The 13073-nt window shown below is 35.6% G+C and overlaps 1 protein-coding gene across 2 annotated transcripts in view; it reads left to right on the forward strand.

Annotated features, from left to right (window-relative positions):
- Positions 1–13073, forward strand: part of ALCAM (activated leukocyte cell adhesion molecule) — a 128137-nt gene that overhangs the window by 46396 nt on the left and 68668 nt on the right. The window lies entirely within an intron of this gene.

Raw genomic sequence — 13073 nt, forward strand, 5'->3', positions numbered from 1 at the left:
TGATTGACCCTGGCAGTACTTTTCTGTCAGCATTTTCACTAGAAACTTTCAGTAAACAACAGAGCAGGTATAAAAAAAATACTTTATTAGGAAATTACCCAAAAAAACTCTTTGATATTTTTTTCAACAGAGTAAGAAAGGATATTTTTAAAATGGTAAAATTATTTTCATATTGACTATTATGTGCCATCAAGTCATTGTTGATTCTAGACTTTCTGATAGATTTCCTGTGAAAGTTGGCACGCACTAAGTATTGGCATTATCACTGTTGCTGTTCATTCATGTCATGGATATGTCATGCTAAATCTGTATCACAATGCCCATTGTCTACACTGACAATGTCCAGCTTGGGAAGGAAAGAATTGCAGTACTGTGTCCAGACATAGAATGAGTTGACTTAGCCAATTGTTTGTGATGCAATATCAAGAAGACTAAATTTGTAGAGTCCCCTGATACTGGTAGAGTCCAAAGGATGTCTGAAGTGACATGGGGGGGGGCATATTTGGGTTAATAAATTTAATATGTTTGTAATTGGCTATAATGAAATTATGATCTATGGCTTTAACAATTTCATTGAATTAAGGGAAAAACTATATGTATAAAGTTAGTAATTATGTACCTTGCAAATACCCTGAGAAACTTGTAGTCTGATAGAAGCTAATTTGTTTAAAACAACACAACTTTTACAAAGCAAAACAGTTTTAAACCATGGATTAGTTGACCTGTCAAGGATCTGAGATGGTCTTCTGAACCATGTTTCCATTTCTTACAACAAGCCAACTTGTTCTCATTAATGATGGTACACACTTGTATACTGATGGACCATTATTTTTGCCTAGATTCATGACAATGACATGGTCAATCATATAATTTTAATCAAAGATGTTGTGCCTGAACATAGTGTATTCTGGAATATGTAATATTCAGAGATTCTTTATTAAATACATTTGGAAACCATAATGTTGCTTACTGTCTTTGGAATATACAGTATTTCTACTCCATAATATTTTCTTTTGATCTTGTCTCTTTTTTCCTGAACTTTGCAAGAGTTTATTGAACTAAAAATGATTAAGGATTTTTGTTGTTGTTTGACATGAAGAATAATTTTGAATTTGTATTAGCTTTACTTAAGCTCAACTGGTAATAGGTTACAATAAATGGGCAATTGCAATTACTAAATAGTGTGACTCGCAGGCAGTCAACAGAAAATAAAAACTGGATTTTTTTTTCTGTAACATTTTTGATCATGAAACATAAACATAACTTATGATAGGTATAAGGGTGGTTTTAAAGTAAATAAACAACCTAATCTCTCTCTCTCTGTGTGTGTGTCCCTCCCCCTCCCCCTCTCCCTCTCGGTTTAGTACTGTCTTATATGAATTCTTAGTGGGCCTCGCACAATCTTTTTGTTTTCTGGAAATTAAGTATACCCTAATGCCTTATCTGATCATATGCACTCAAAACATTGTGCCTTGACTAATTTTTGCTGTAGCCTTAATGTTTAAAGAACATTGCTAATTAATTTACACTTTCCATTTTCTAAACTATATTTCGCAGTACTTCCTGTTAGCTTCCAAAGAAAGCTTTGACAGGTAGGATTGTTTGAAAGGCCTTCTTCAGTCATGCTACAATAGTAATTTCTCCCTTTGGAAGCTGAAGTCAATCATTGCTTCAGGTGCTTCATGAAGGTTAAGATTACAGTTTTAGCATACATTCAGTTGAGAGGCACTTCATAGAAATATTATCATGGTGAGAAAGAAAAAAACTCTCTAATCTTTGCTTTATGCAGGTAATTATCCCTGGAATGGCATCTGCTGAGTTTGCCTTTACTAGTTTTATAGTTTGTTTGTCCTCCTCATTTTTTAATGCTATTTTCAGTCCACGTAGGAGCAATTTTCCTGCAGAAAGAAAGAAAAATCAACTATCCACTGGAGAACCAGAGTGTAACAAGAATTAGCCATCACTGCTGCCAATGCATATCTCAAAATAGACTAAGTAGCCAAAGGAAGCCTGGCTGAAATAAAAATTTAAAAGGAGAGGACAGTTGCTTGGATGAACTGTACCCATGATATATTAACGTAGATCACAAAAAACTACTTGCTATGTATTCTAATATTGGTCAAAGCAAAACAAATAAATAAATTTAGGGCTTCTTCTGTGATGTGTACCTGTTTATTAGCAATAACCTTTAAGTGTGATTTTAAATAAGGATTTGGTAGATACTAGCCATATCTTATTTAGACATCATGTCAGTCTAAGACTTACGACACTGAGCTGCAACGCATTTGAAAATGTATCCTGAATCCTATTAATAATTAACTATTGCGAAAGGCAGAACCTATCACCAAATATCAAAAATAACCTCATCTCTTTTCACATGACAGGTAACATATTTTCTTCTCTCTCCCCTTTCCCACAATGTTTTTTAGTCTTCCTCCCACAGCTGTTTTTTTTTTAAATGCCATTTCTGATTTTTCACCTCCTTTTTTTTGTTACTTTCATATTTATTTTCTTATCCAGCATCTGATCTCCCTACAATGCTGTTTCCTGTGCTCTCTGCTGCTGCCTAGATTCTCCTGGGAGAGAGAAACTTTTTAACCAAACATCTTTTAACCAAAAGAATATTTATCAGAGTTTCAGAAGAAAGCTAGTAGTTTGGTAATATGGGGACCTAGATCAATAGAAGTCACCTATCTAAGGGATGATTTTTTTTTCAAGTAGAAAAAGAGTTAAGCAAGGCAATAAACCTTTGGATAACAAAGAGAAATCAGGAATGCCCAGTGGGAATAAGAGTGATAGAGACCATGCTGATATATACAGATGTTGATAAATTTGATGTTTAAATCATTCCTTCATTAATTGTTGAAGAGTGAATAGATGAGTTTCTTTTTGCACATTAATGTGAAAGGTGACTTATTTCATTTCAATTTAATTTAAACAATCTAAATTTACATAGTTAATTCTTTCCAATTTATGAACCAGAATGCAGTTGTATTTGCAATTTACAATTCCAAAACCAATTAAGGAAAAGTCTGTATAAAACATAAGGAGAAATGTATAGGAAAATATGCAAAAAGGATTACGTTAAGAAATGTTAATTTATATTGCTAGTGAATATAGCTGGTTAATGTATGATATGCCATATAATAGATAGATAGATAGATAGATAGATAGATAGATAGATAGATAGATAGATAGATAGATAGATAGATAGATAGATAGATAATCAGTTAATCCCTTATTTATAATTTAAATACCACTCGATAAACCATTTAGTCACACTGGATTAACTTCCTTAGTTCCCACATTCTATTCTTCTTTGATGGACAGTTTAATTAAACTATTAATTTTTTCTAGCCACACAATGATGACCAAAGCTGAAGAAAACTAGAAACTGGAAATCATTGAAATTATCAGTATCATAGGAAGATTGAAATGTTTTCTGATGAAATGTATTATGTATTTTAATTTTGGCTGTTCACCGCCCTGAGTCCTTCGAGAGAAGGGCGGTATACAAATTTAATAAACCTAAACCTAAACCTAAACCTAAATGTTTTCTGATTTTGTTCTGTAAAATCACAATTTGTATGCTTTTTTTAATTGTGAAAACTCTCTATATTTTTTGACAAAAATAACTGATTAAATTAAGACAAATTATTTAAAAAACACCACAATCAACAATTAAATGTGTTTATATTCATTTATTTTATAATGTGAAATGTTTACTGAAGTATTTTGAATTATGTAAATTTCATTCTGATAATATGATTGTAGGAGAATCACATCTAATTTCATAACACTAGATATAATTCTTCCTGGATTTATAGGTCTGCAAAAGAAATGAAACAAAATTGCTTCTGTGCTTACTCTGATGGATTATCTGCTTGCTTCTGAACACTTTACACTTTGGGATAGTAGCCAAAGGCTATATATTCAAGTGAAATGTATTCTGCTGCAGAGTTTAGTGTTATCAGTCTGGAGATACTGAAGCTTCAAGACCTTATGGAAAGGAATTATTGCACTAAATTAGCTTTCCACTTACCTATTAGTTATATAGCAGATGATCATGATAGAAAAGTTCTTGTACCTAAAAGTTATCTTTAACTCTGCAAGTTCAGCTCTTTCACATGGTAAGATTCTTTGCATTGATATGGCAAAGCTATTTCACCTTGATCTACAGCAAAAATATCTTTTATTTTGCCAAAGGGGGCACAAGATCTTTGATTAAAGAAATTCCTCACTTTCAGACCTTTCCTGGGTTCCTCAGTGGAAAATCTCTTCCCCCAAATCCAAATATTTCAAAATATTTATGTTATACATTTTAACTGAACTACCAGTTCCATGGAGTGTTTCATATTGTTATGCACCATGTTTTAGGATGATGTCTTGGATCAGAGTTTTGTTTACTACAATGGCTTTCATATATGGGAGAATAAAACAGGTATGCCAGATGTTTAGTCTGGATTTGACATTTTTATCCACATATCAAGCACAAGGAATAGGGAGATTTGTTGTTATTATTATATAATCAAGTGGGAAATAGCTTTTTGTTATGTATTTATGCATTGGTGATGTAGAAAAAAGAGAATATATAAAGCCACTCAAAGTTATAAAAGCCAAAATGTATGTTTGGGAATTTTTCAGTTGTGGAGAGTAATTGGTCAGAAGACATAACAAGGTAATATTCTTACAAATGAAAGATGGTTCTTCCATAAATTGGAGAAAATGACAGCAGTCCAGTGAAAAGGTAGCAGGAAGTACTGTATGTGAAGTGTGCTCAAGACAAGCCTTGTTGGTCATTATGAAAATGTATTGGAACTGCAGTCATTTGGAATAGTCAGTGTTGAATGAGGTTCATGCACATTGGACATCTCACCTCAATTCCTTTGGAACCTAACCTGGCCAGCTATAATTTTACCAGCTATATATGGTGTATGAATGACCACAGACCTTTCGTTTTAGAAAGTGAATAATAAAGTTTATAAACTGCATCTGTTTTTACATGTCTGAGTCTTTGATTTAAAAAAAAAATAGCACAGGAAGTATCATAAACACTCTCTTTACTAGTCATAAAGTCCAGTGTTCCCAAATTCAGATTTTTTTAAATTACACAATAAATTGTACAAAAGGTTTTTAGATGATATCATAATAGCCTAGACTAAGGCTTCAGAAAATAGCTTTATAAACTTTGGTGCTCCAGATAACGTTCAGATTATACTAAAATGACAGTGACATCATTTAGGGTTCAACATACTTATTGAGACTTTTTTTGAGTAAATTCCATTGGCAGTAAATTAGATATAGAACCATCTTGTTAGATGTTTAAAATCAGAATATTTATTCTCCTCCCTGGTCGGAACGGGAGGCAGCGCTGGGTAGACTCCGTCAGTTGACCAATCAGGACCGGGTCTGCAATGACGTTAAGCCCCACCCTTCCTGCTGCTCTCCAGTTTATCGACTCGGTTGACTTGGACAGTTTAGTCTCCTGCTTGTCTCTACACACACACACACAAAAAAAAAACAACCCAAACAACAGTTCTTTTAAGAGCTATCGGGCGATCGAGCAGAGCCTTTCGGCGTGGAGGATTTCTCCTGTTTCCCGGATGGCCGTTCGCGGATTCAGGCTGCCGGCTGGCAGTTCATCAGGCTGAGCCCACGAGTTCGCTCCGTAGCCCTGTCCTGCACCGCGCTCGCCTCCTCCCCGCTTTTGGTGATGATTTGGCTGCAATTTCAAGCCTTTGCTTAGCAGCCCTTCATAAGGTGTTTAGTGGCCCGAATCGCACGACCTGTTTGCCGCTGGCTGCCGTTCCCTCCCGCGGGAGAGAACGGGCGTATCAGGTAGGACCAACGCCCATTTTATCCTTCTAACTCTTCCTTTTACTAGAAAAAGGCATTTTTAATGGATAAGCAATTTCTGAGCAGAATAATATTACATAAAATATAGATATTTGCATTGTACAAACCATATAGGATTTTAAACAAGCTCATTTTAGATTACTTCTGATATTGCATTACAATAGTGCTGCAGAAGTCAGCAATAAAAAGTTTTCAAAGGGTTTTAATATAGTTGACTGACAATTGACACTGAAATCTTCAGTATTTATATGTGCTACAAAATATGTGTCAGATAATTTTACATCATAATATTTAAGGCTGAGCTCTTTCCTTTTAAAAACTTAAATATATGTTGAGGTCTCTTACCCTATATATCTTGAATGTGAAGCTTCTTCTGTTACAAGTAAAAAAAACACATGAAAATCGAATGAACTTGTAATTTATTTATAGATAGAATAAAATATTCATACAGTATTGTGTAAAAATCTCATCTAAGAACATTTTGAGTTTCTTTTTAATATATTTATCTAGATTATGCTAACATAAAAAAGAATAAAAAATAAAAAACATCGGATTTTTAAAAATTTAAATTGGATTTTTTAAATTTAAATCAGATTTTTTTTTTTTATCAAATTTATTTTAATAAATACTTTTGGGATAGTATTCCCAAAAGATACTTTTCTATTTAAGATACATTAATAATTGAGTTTATTCAGCATGAAATGTTGCTTAGTTATGTAGCATGAGGCTGTATATTCTGCAATATTGGGACTGTCAGTGAGTCAACAGCAGATCAGAGGAGTAGACGCTGTGGGACAGAGATGACAGTTGCTCTTTAAAAATTATGATTTAAATTGAGTTGATTTAAATCAAGCCTTTTTATTAGTGATTTTAATCATGATTTAAATCAAAAGATTTAAATCAAATCCACCCTGTAACATATTAATTTTATATTGAAGAAAAAAATTGTGACCTTAATATTACCAGGCTAAACATATCCCAAATTAAAAATTATTGTCATTTATATATTTATTTAATGAGTTAATATACTTATTCAAGAAAAATGACTCCTGATATTTACAAAAACAATAAAACATAAAAGTGAATCAAAAGATAAAAGAAAAACAATAAGTGTAATCCTCAATAACCATTTCTTTCACAGTTTCCAACAATTTAACAATGAAGTTGTCAGACTAAATTTGAGGCAGGAGGTAATGGGCACTTTGTATGCGGAAAAGGTGGTTATACTGTAGGTTAAAATTAACGGTTTGAATTGCACCCACAAAGCTGTTGATAATCAAATGCACAAAACCAGCTACTATATGATTAGTACTTTGGCGTGCTATTATAATAAAATTGTAATTGGATAGATAGTATGCTATCTATCCAATAGTTTTGTTAATTGCTCAGCCTGGATTGCTTTGCCAAGGTACAAGGTTTAAATAAAATTGAAAAGCAAAGAAGGGGCAGAGCTTGTGAGTATAGGGACCATTTAATGAACGGAGTAGTACAAACTCCCAGGATTATGAGCTAGACTAGACAGCAGAGGGGGAAAAAAACCCGAATTCTGCAATACCAGCAATTGATATTGATGTTAATAATATTATGTTAATGTATCCATGTATAAAGAGTAATTTTTATTCTTTATTAGATTTCCCCCACTTTTGGGGAAGAAGGGATCTCATGCAGATTAAATTAAATTTAGATTTTGTATAGATAAATGGGTACTTCTTTCCTGTCCTGTCTAAAAGTACTTCAATAATTCTTCTTCTTCTTCTTCTTCTTCTTCTTCTTCTTCTTCTTCTTCTTCTTCTTCTTCTTCTTCTTCTTCTTCTTCTTCTCCTCCTCCTCCTCCTCCTCCTCCTCCTCCTCCTCCTCCTCCTCCTCCTCCTCCTCCTTGTACTTCAGCAAGAAACTTCCATTATGCAATGAATGTCAGTTTGAAATTCTGTAATATAGCTTCTTTTATTATGCAATAAAATACATGAGTGTAATAGAGAATAGAATGTTTTGCAAGGTATATTTTAATTTTCATTGCCTTCTCCAACACCATGTTGCTTGTTCATCACGTGCATCGTTATGTTACTTTTTTTTATTATATCAACATTTCATTGTAATTTCATCTTCTGTTCCATTTTCTCCCTAAATTAGAATTGCCAAAGTTGAATTTACTGCTTCTGAATGTTACTAATAAATAATTAAGACCAACTTGGGGAATTTATGGTCCTCTAGTCACAGAAGAATAATTTTCAACATACTATGTTTCTTAGGACTCTTGGGATTGTAATTCAGCAACATGCAGAGAGCTTCTCATTCCCCCAACTGTGTTTCAGATTATAAATTAGGGAAGCCAACATGATGCTATTTACTATAGCTCCATCTAAATAATGATAAAATTTGTCAAGAAACATTCACAATCAAAATAAAAAAGAATTATTATTTTGAATTCTAGTTGTGTGTCAAGATGTTGCATTTGTAGCATCTTCTTTATACTCAATAGAGTCACGTTGAATTTTTCTGTCGTTAAATCTAAATCAACAAGCACCACTTCTAGCAATATTTTCCATTTCTTTTCATAATATTTATTTATATTAAAAAGTACACTCCATGTGTAGGTGCCATTTATGTTATAGATGCTAATATATTTGGTTAAATGGCATTATTTATTCCATTTAAATATGTAACAATTGGGGTTTTTTTAGACTGATTATATTATCATTTGATTTGAGTAATAAACAGAATAATATTGCAAGGTTAAGAACTGATTGAATTTGGTTGCCTGATGGTATTACTGAGGGCTGGGTACAGGGTGGCCAAAAGGGCAGAGATGAGGGGTTGAATTGGCAGGTAAGGGAAGGCAGTTCCTTACCTTACTAAAGCTCAGGGTTGGGTAGGAATAAATCTGGAATGGCTTGGGGTGGGTACTTGCTTAACAAACCATGATTCTTGTTTAATAATGGCAATAGAGATTCCCAAGATGGAAGTTGCTAAGCAGTGTGGTCACATGACATTTCATCTTGCAACCACATAAATTGATGGAAATGATGGAAATTCCCATCTCAATTGTGATCATAAATTGAGGACTACCTATATATATATCCTATATACTGTTGCATGTCTAATACTTGTAAATAACTAAACTCCTGTAATATAAAAATAATAAGCGATAATCTTTGGAAAGATAAGTTTATGAATAAATTTGGATTATACAATTTTTCATATATTCTCAATTATACATAACATCCTTCATGACTACAAACTTAATAATAGGTCTCACTTTGCTAAAGAATGTTAATTATTCTGTCTACATTTAAAATATGTATATAAAGTAGTCTTAAAACATCTTTGTTTATAAGAGTGGGCAGATGTTATAAAATGAATCTTATGTAAGTTATGATTAATTTAAATACCAAATATGTGTAACTATGAAGACAACAGTAAATTAAAATTAGGCTTTCAGTCTTGGTATTAAAAACAGTATTTTCCTTAATAATGAAATTACTTCCATTGCATATTGTCTATACAAAACTTCTAATAGCTTTTTAGATAAATGAACTTTGTAGAACGTTTCAGCCACATTACAATGACAATTGATAATATATGTTTCAGAGAAGATGTACTGTCTCTCTTACAATGATCAGTAATGTCTTGGCATGCATACTTGATTGGTGTGGTAGTTTCTTGTAGGCGCTTGAAAAATTAACACAATTTAGAACAGATGTTTCATTTTAAAATTCAAAACTCAGATTCAGGATTTGCCTAAAGATAAACAATATATGTAGTTATCAATAAGCACAAGATTTCTCATATCTGAAAAGAAAATAAATGGGACAATACGTGCCCCTTTAGACATCAAACATTTGTATGTTTTACTGTTGTATATTTGTATCTTCTTACTGAGGCATAATGAAGGGATCCAATATGAATTGATGCATTTTAATCTTGTACAATCTAATCTTGTTAGTGTAGCTTTTAGGAGGAATGTTTAGAAATGTAAAATGCCATTCAAAGAATCCAGTTTCATCAAACATGCAACTGAGTACTGTGAAAATAATGAATCAACAATATCTGTGGAATGAGATTTAAAAAGCAGATCTATTCTTCTATTCTTTGTACTTTCATCTTCACTTTCATTTTTGTTTGATTTTGATTTTGTTTTTTTTGTCATTTACTAGGTCATGATTTTATGATGTAGATTTAAAATCTTCTATGTTCCTTTGTTGTTTTGATGTTTTGTTTAATTTTGCATATCACAGAAGAGGGGCTTGAGATGGAATACCAAAGTGACAAATGAAGTAAATAAATGTACTATAATAAAGTCAATGAAAAGATTACTATTCTCAAATACATTGTATTGGAGATGACTGGCAACATGATACTTGAAACGTTTCTCCTGATTTGTATATTACTTGTTGAGCAAAGAAGCTATTTCCTTCTGTCCTCTAGAAACCCACATCTCAGACACATAAAGATGATTGATGACTTTAGTTCAGGGGTGAAATGCTGCCGGTTCGCTCCGGTTTGGGCAAATCGGTAGTGAAAATCGGTAGTAAAAAATGCTTTAAAAAAGGTTCCGACGATCACAGCTGTGCCATGCAATCCTCAGAACCTTTTTTTTCTTTTTTAAAGCATTGTTTTAACTACCTTTTCGCCTGAATTGGTAGTAAAAAAATGCTTTAAAAAGTTTTTTTTTAATTGGCCACACCCACCCAATCACATGACTCCCCCACCAAGCCACTTCCACCAAGCCATGCCCACAGAACCGGTAACAACAAATTTTACATTTCACCACTGCTCTAGTTCAATATATCCCTATAACTTACGAGATCGCCTCCTGCTACCGATAGCTTCCCACCGGCCAGTACGCTCCCACAGAGAGGGACTCCTCAGGGTGCCGTTGGTCAAACAATGTCGACTGGCGACCCCCAGGGGGAGAGCCTTCTCTGTGGGGGCACCCGCCCTCTGGAATGAATTGCCCCCAGAGATACGGATGATCCCTGACCTACGCACCTTTTGCCGTGCCCTCAAGACGTTATTGTTCCAACAAGCTGGGCTGGCCTAAACATTTTAATGGATTGTTTAGTTTTTTAATTATATCAGGCCAAATTATTTAATATGTTTTTTAAATTGCTTTTAATTTTATATATGTGTTTGTTTTATTTCTTGGCTGTGGACCGCCCTGAGTCCTTCGGGAGAAGGGCGGAATAAAAATTAGATTAAATAAATAAATAAACTACATTTAGTGCTGAGGTATCATGAGTTATTTCCAAGGCTGAAGGAGCATTATACAATTCACATGAAAGCAGCTACGATAGAAATCCGTATCCATCAGTATCCATTCTCTCTGCCTGACTGGCAGGAAACAGTGGGCGGCTACTTCCAGGTTTGCTCTCCGCCCCAAGAGAGAGAGAGAACTGCCAGGAGCGAATGGGGCAGGGAATGGGCTCCCGGAGAAGGAGGGAATCCAGTCTCCCCCATTGTGAAGCGTGCTAGCTTTAGTTGTGCTGTGCAAGGCGCTGAGAGCAGCGGGCAGGCATCGAGGGGGTATTGAGTCTTCCCCCCGCCCCACACCAAAGGAAAACCAGCCAGGCTTCTACCCTTTCCCCTGCTCCCTTCCACCCACTCAATCCTATTTTGGGACAGAGAAGCGCATGCTGGAAATGCTTCTTCTGACCCTCTGGTGCTCTCCCTCAACTCTGAGTTCCTCTAGGCCCAGCTTTCTGAGGGGGGGAATCAGCCCTGATGCCTCTGCTGCCCCCCCTAGCCATCACTGCCCAGGAAAGGCACATTATCCATTCTCTCCGCTGTGAGAGCTGGGCCACCAACTTGGCAATGGGGACGCTTCTGCCAGGCCATCGCCCCCTCCCCCACACTGGGCTGTTGTGCTTGGCGGGTGAGAGGAGCACTTCTTTCTCTTGGCCCCGCCGACAAGGGAGGAGGAAGGCCAGGCTTGGGGGATGGCCCTCACCCCACAGGATCCGCCCCTGCCATTCTCTCCCACCCGCCAGCCCACTGGCCGAGTACAGTGAGCACAGAGCGTGTCTCCCTCCCCTGTCATTTGCGCACAGCTATGGTGAACTTTGCAAGCCCTGTGGGCTGGAAGGTGAGGCTGACGATGCTCAGTCCCTCCCCCAGCACGCATCTCCACCCGGACTCTCCACAGTACAGCTGCTGGGGGCAGCCAGGGACCATGTGGCTGCGCTGCTGCCATCGCCCCTACGCCACCCGGTGCCCACCTGCCAGCCCACGCCCTTCAGCCTCACCTTAGAAATGAGCAGACCACCCGTGGGCTGGAAGATAAGGGCGACACTGGGAAGGGTGGGGCAGAGGCAGGGTTTAATCACTACTGTGCACGGGCCAGATAGATTGTATCGGCGGGCCGGATCCATCCCACGCACCGTAGTTTGAGGATGCCTGCTCTAGCATCTCCATTTTTTAAAAAATTCTGCATGACATCTATGTAATTTGGCACCTACTCATTTTCTCTACTGTCTGTTATAAATGATCAGACTGTAGAAAATTGCTTAGTAAATGAACTAAGTAAAGATAATGCTTCACAAGATGTACACTCTTCATTTACTCTGGCAATTGGACTATAACATCTTTTAATGCTTTATAATAGAGGAATAAATGAACGTTATCATATTTTTTGTAAAAGCAATGAAATTCAAGCTATAGCTGCATTTATTGCAGCTGTTCTATTCCAAAATCTTCAAAGGAACATCATGTGTCAATATGGATTGTAAAAGCTGTATTAATGAGAGCACCACAGTGTTATTATTGAAATGAAATACAGCTTCAGTATATCATGTGAAGGAATATTTTAAGATATAAGTAGGTATGTTTATAGCCTTAGCAATTTAATAGAGTCTGAGTTGAACTTATCTTGTAGTGATTCCTAGGACATCTATATCATTTTTATTGCAATAGTATGGTAATGCCTTGCCACTACTTTATTATAAGTTCTCAATTGCTTGGTGTAATCTACTGTTATTCTATTAGTACTAATCACACCTGGTCCTTGTGCTTCGAAAATTTATCAGGTACAGCCACCTGTTTAATCTATTTAAAAGTTGACCATTCGGTGGTGGGACGGTAGTCTATCGATTTATCTTGAGGTTAGTTCAGTTCAATCAAATTAAACATACTTTTCAGGTGATGTACATAAGCTTGACAAGATAATTCCTAAGGTTACTAGCCAAAGCCAATTTCCACTAGATCGTCCTTTCCATATGACA

The sequence above is a fragment of the Pantherophis guttatus genome, chromosome 5 (assembly GCF_059756535.1).
Source record: "Pantherophis guttatus breed Tessera chromosome 5, ASM5975653v1, whole genome shotgun sequence".
NCBI lineage: Eukaryota > Metazoa > Chordata > Lepidosauria > Squamata > Colubridae > Pantherophis > Pantherophis guttatus.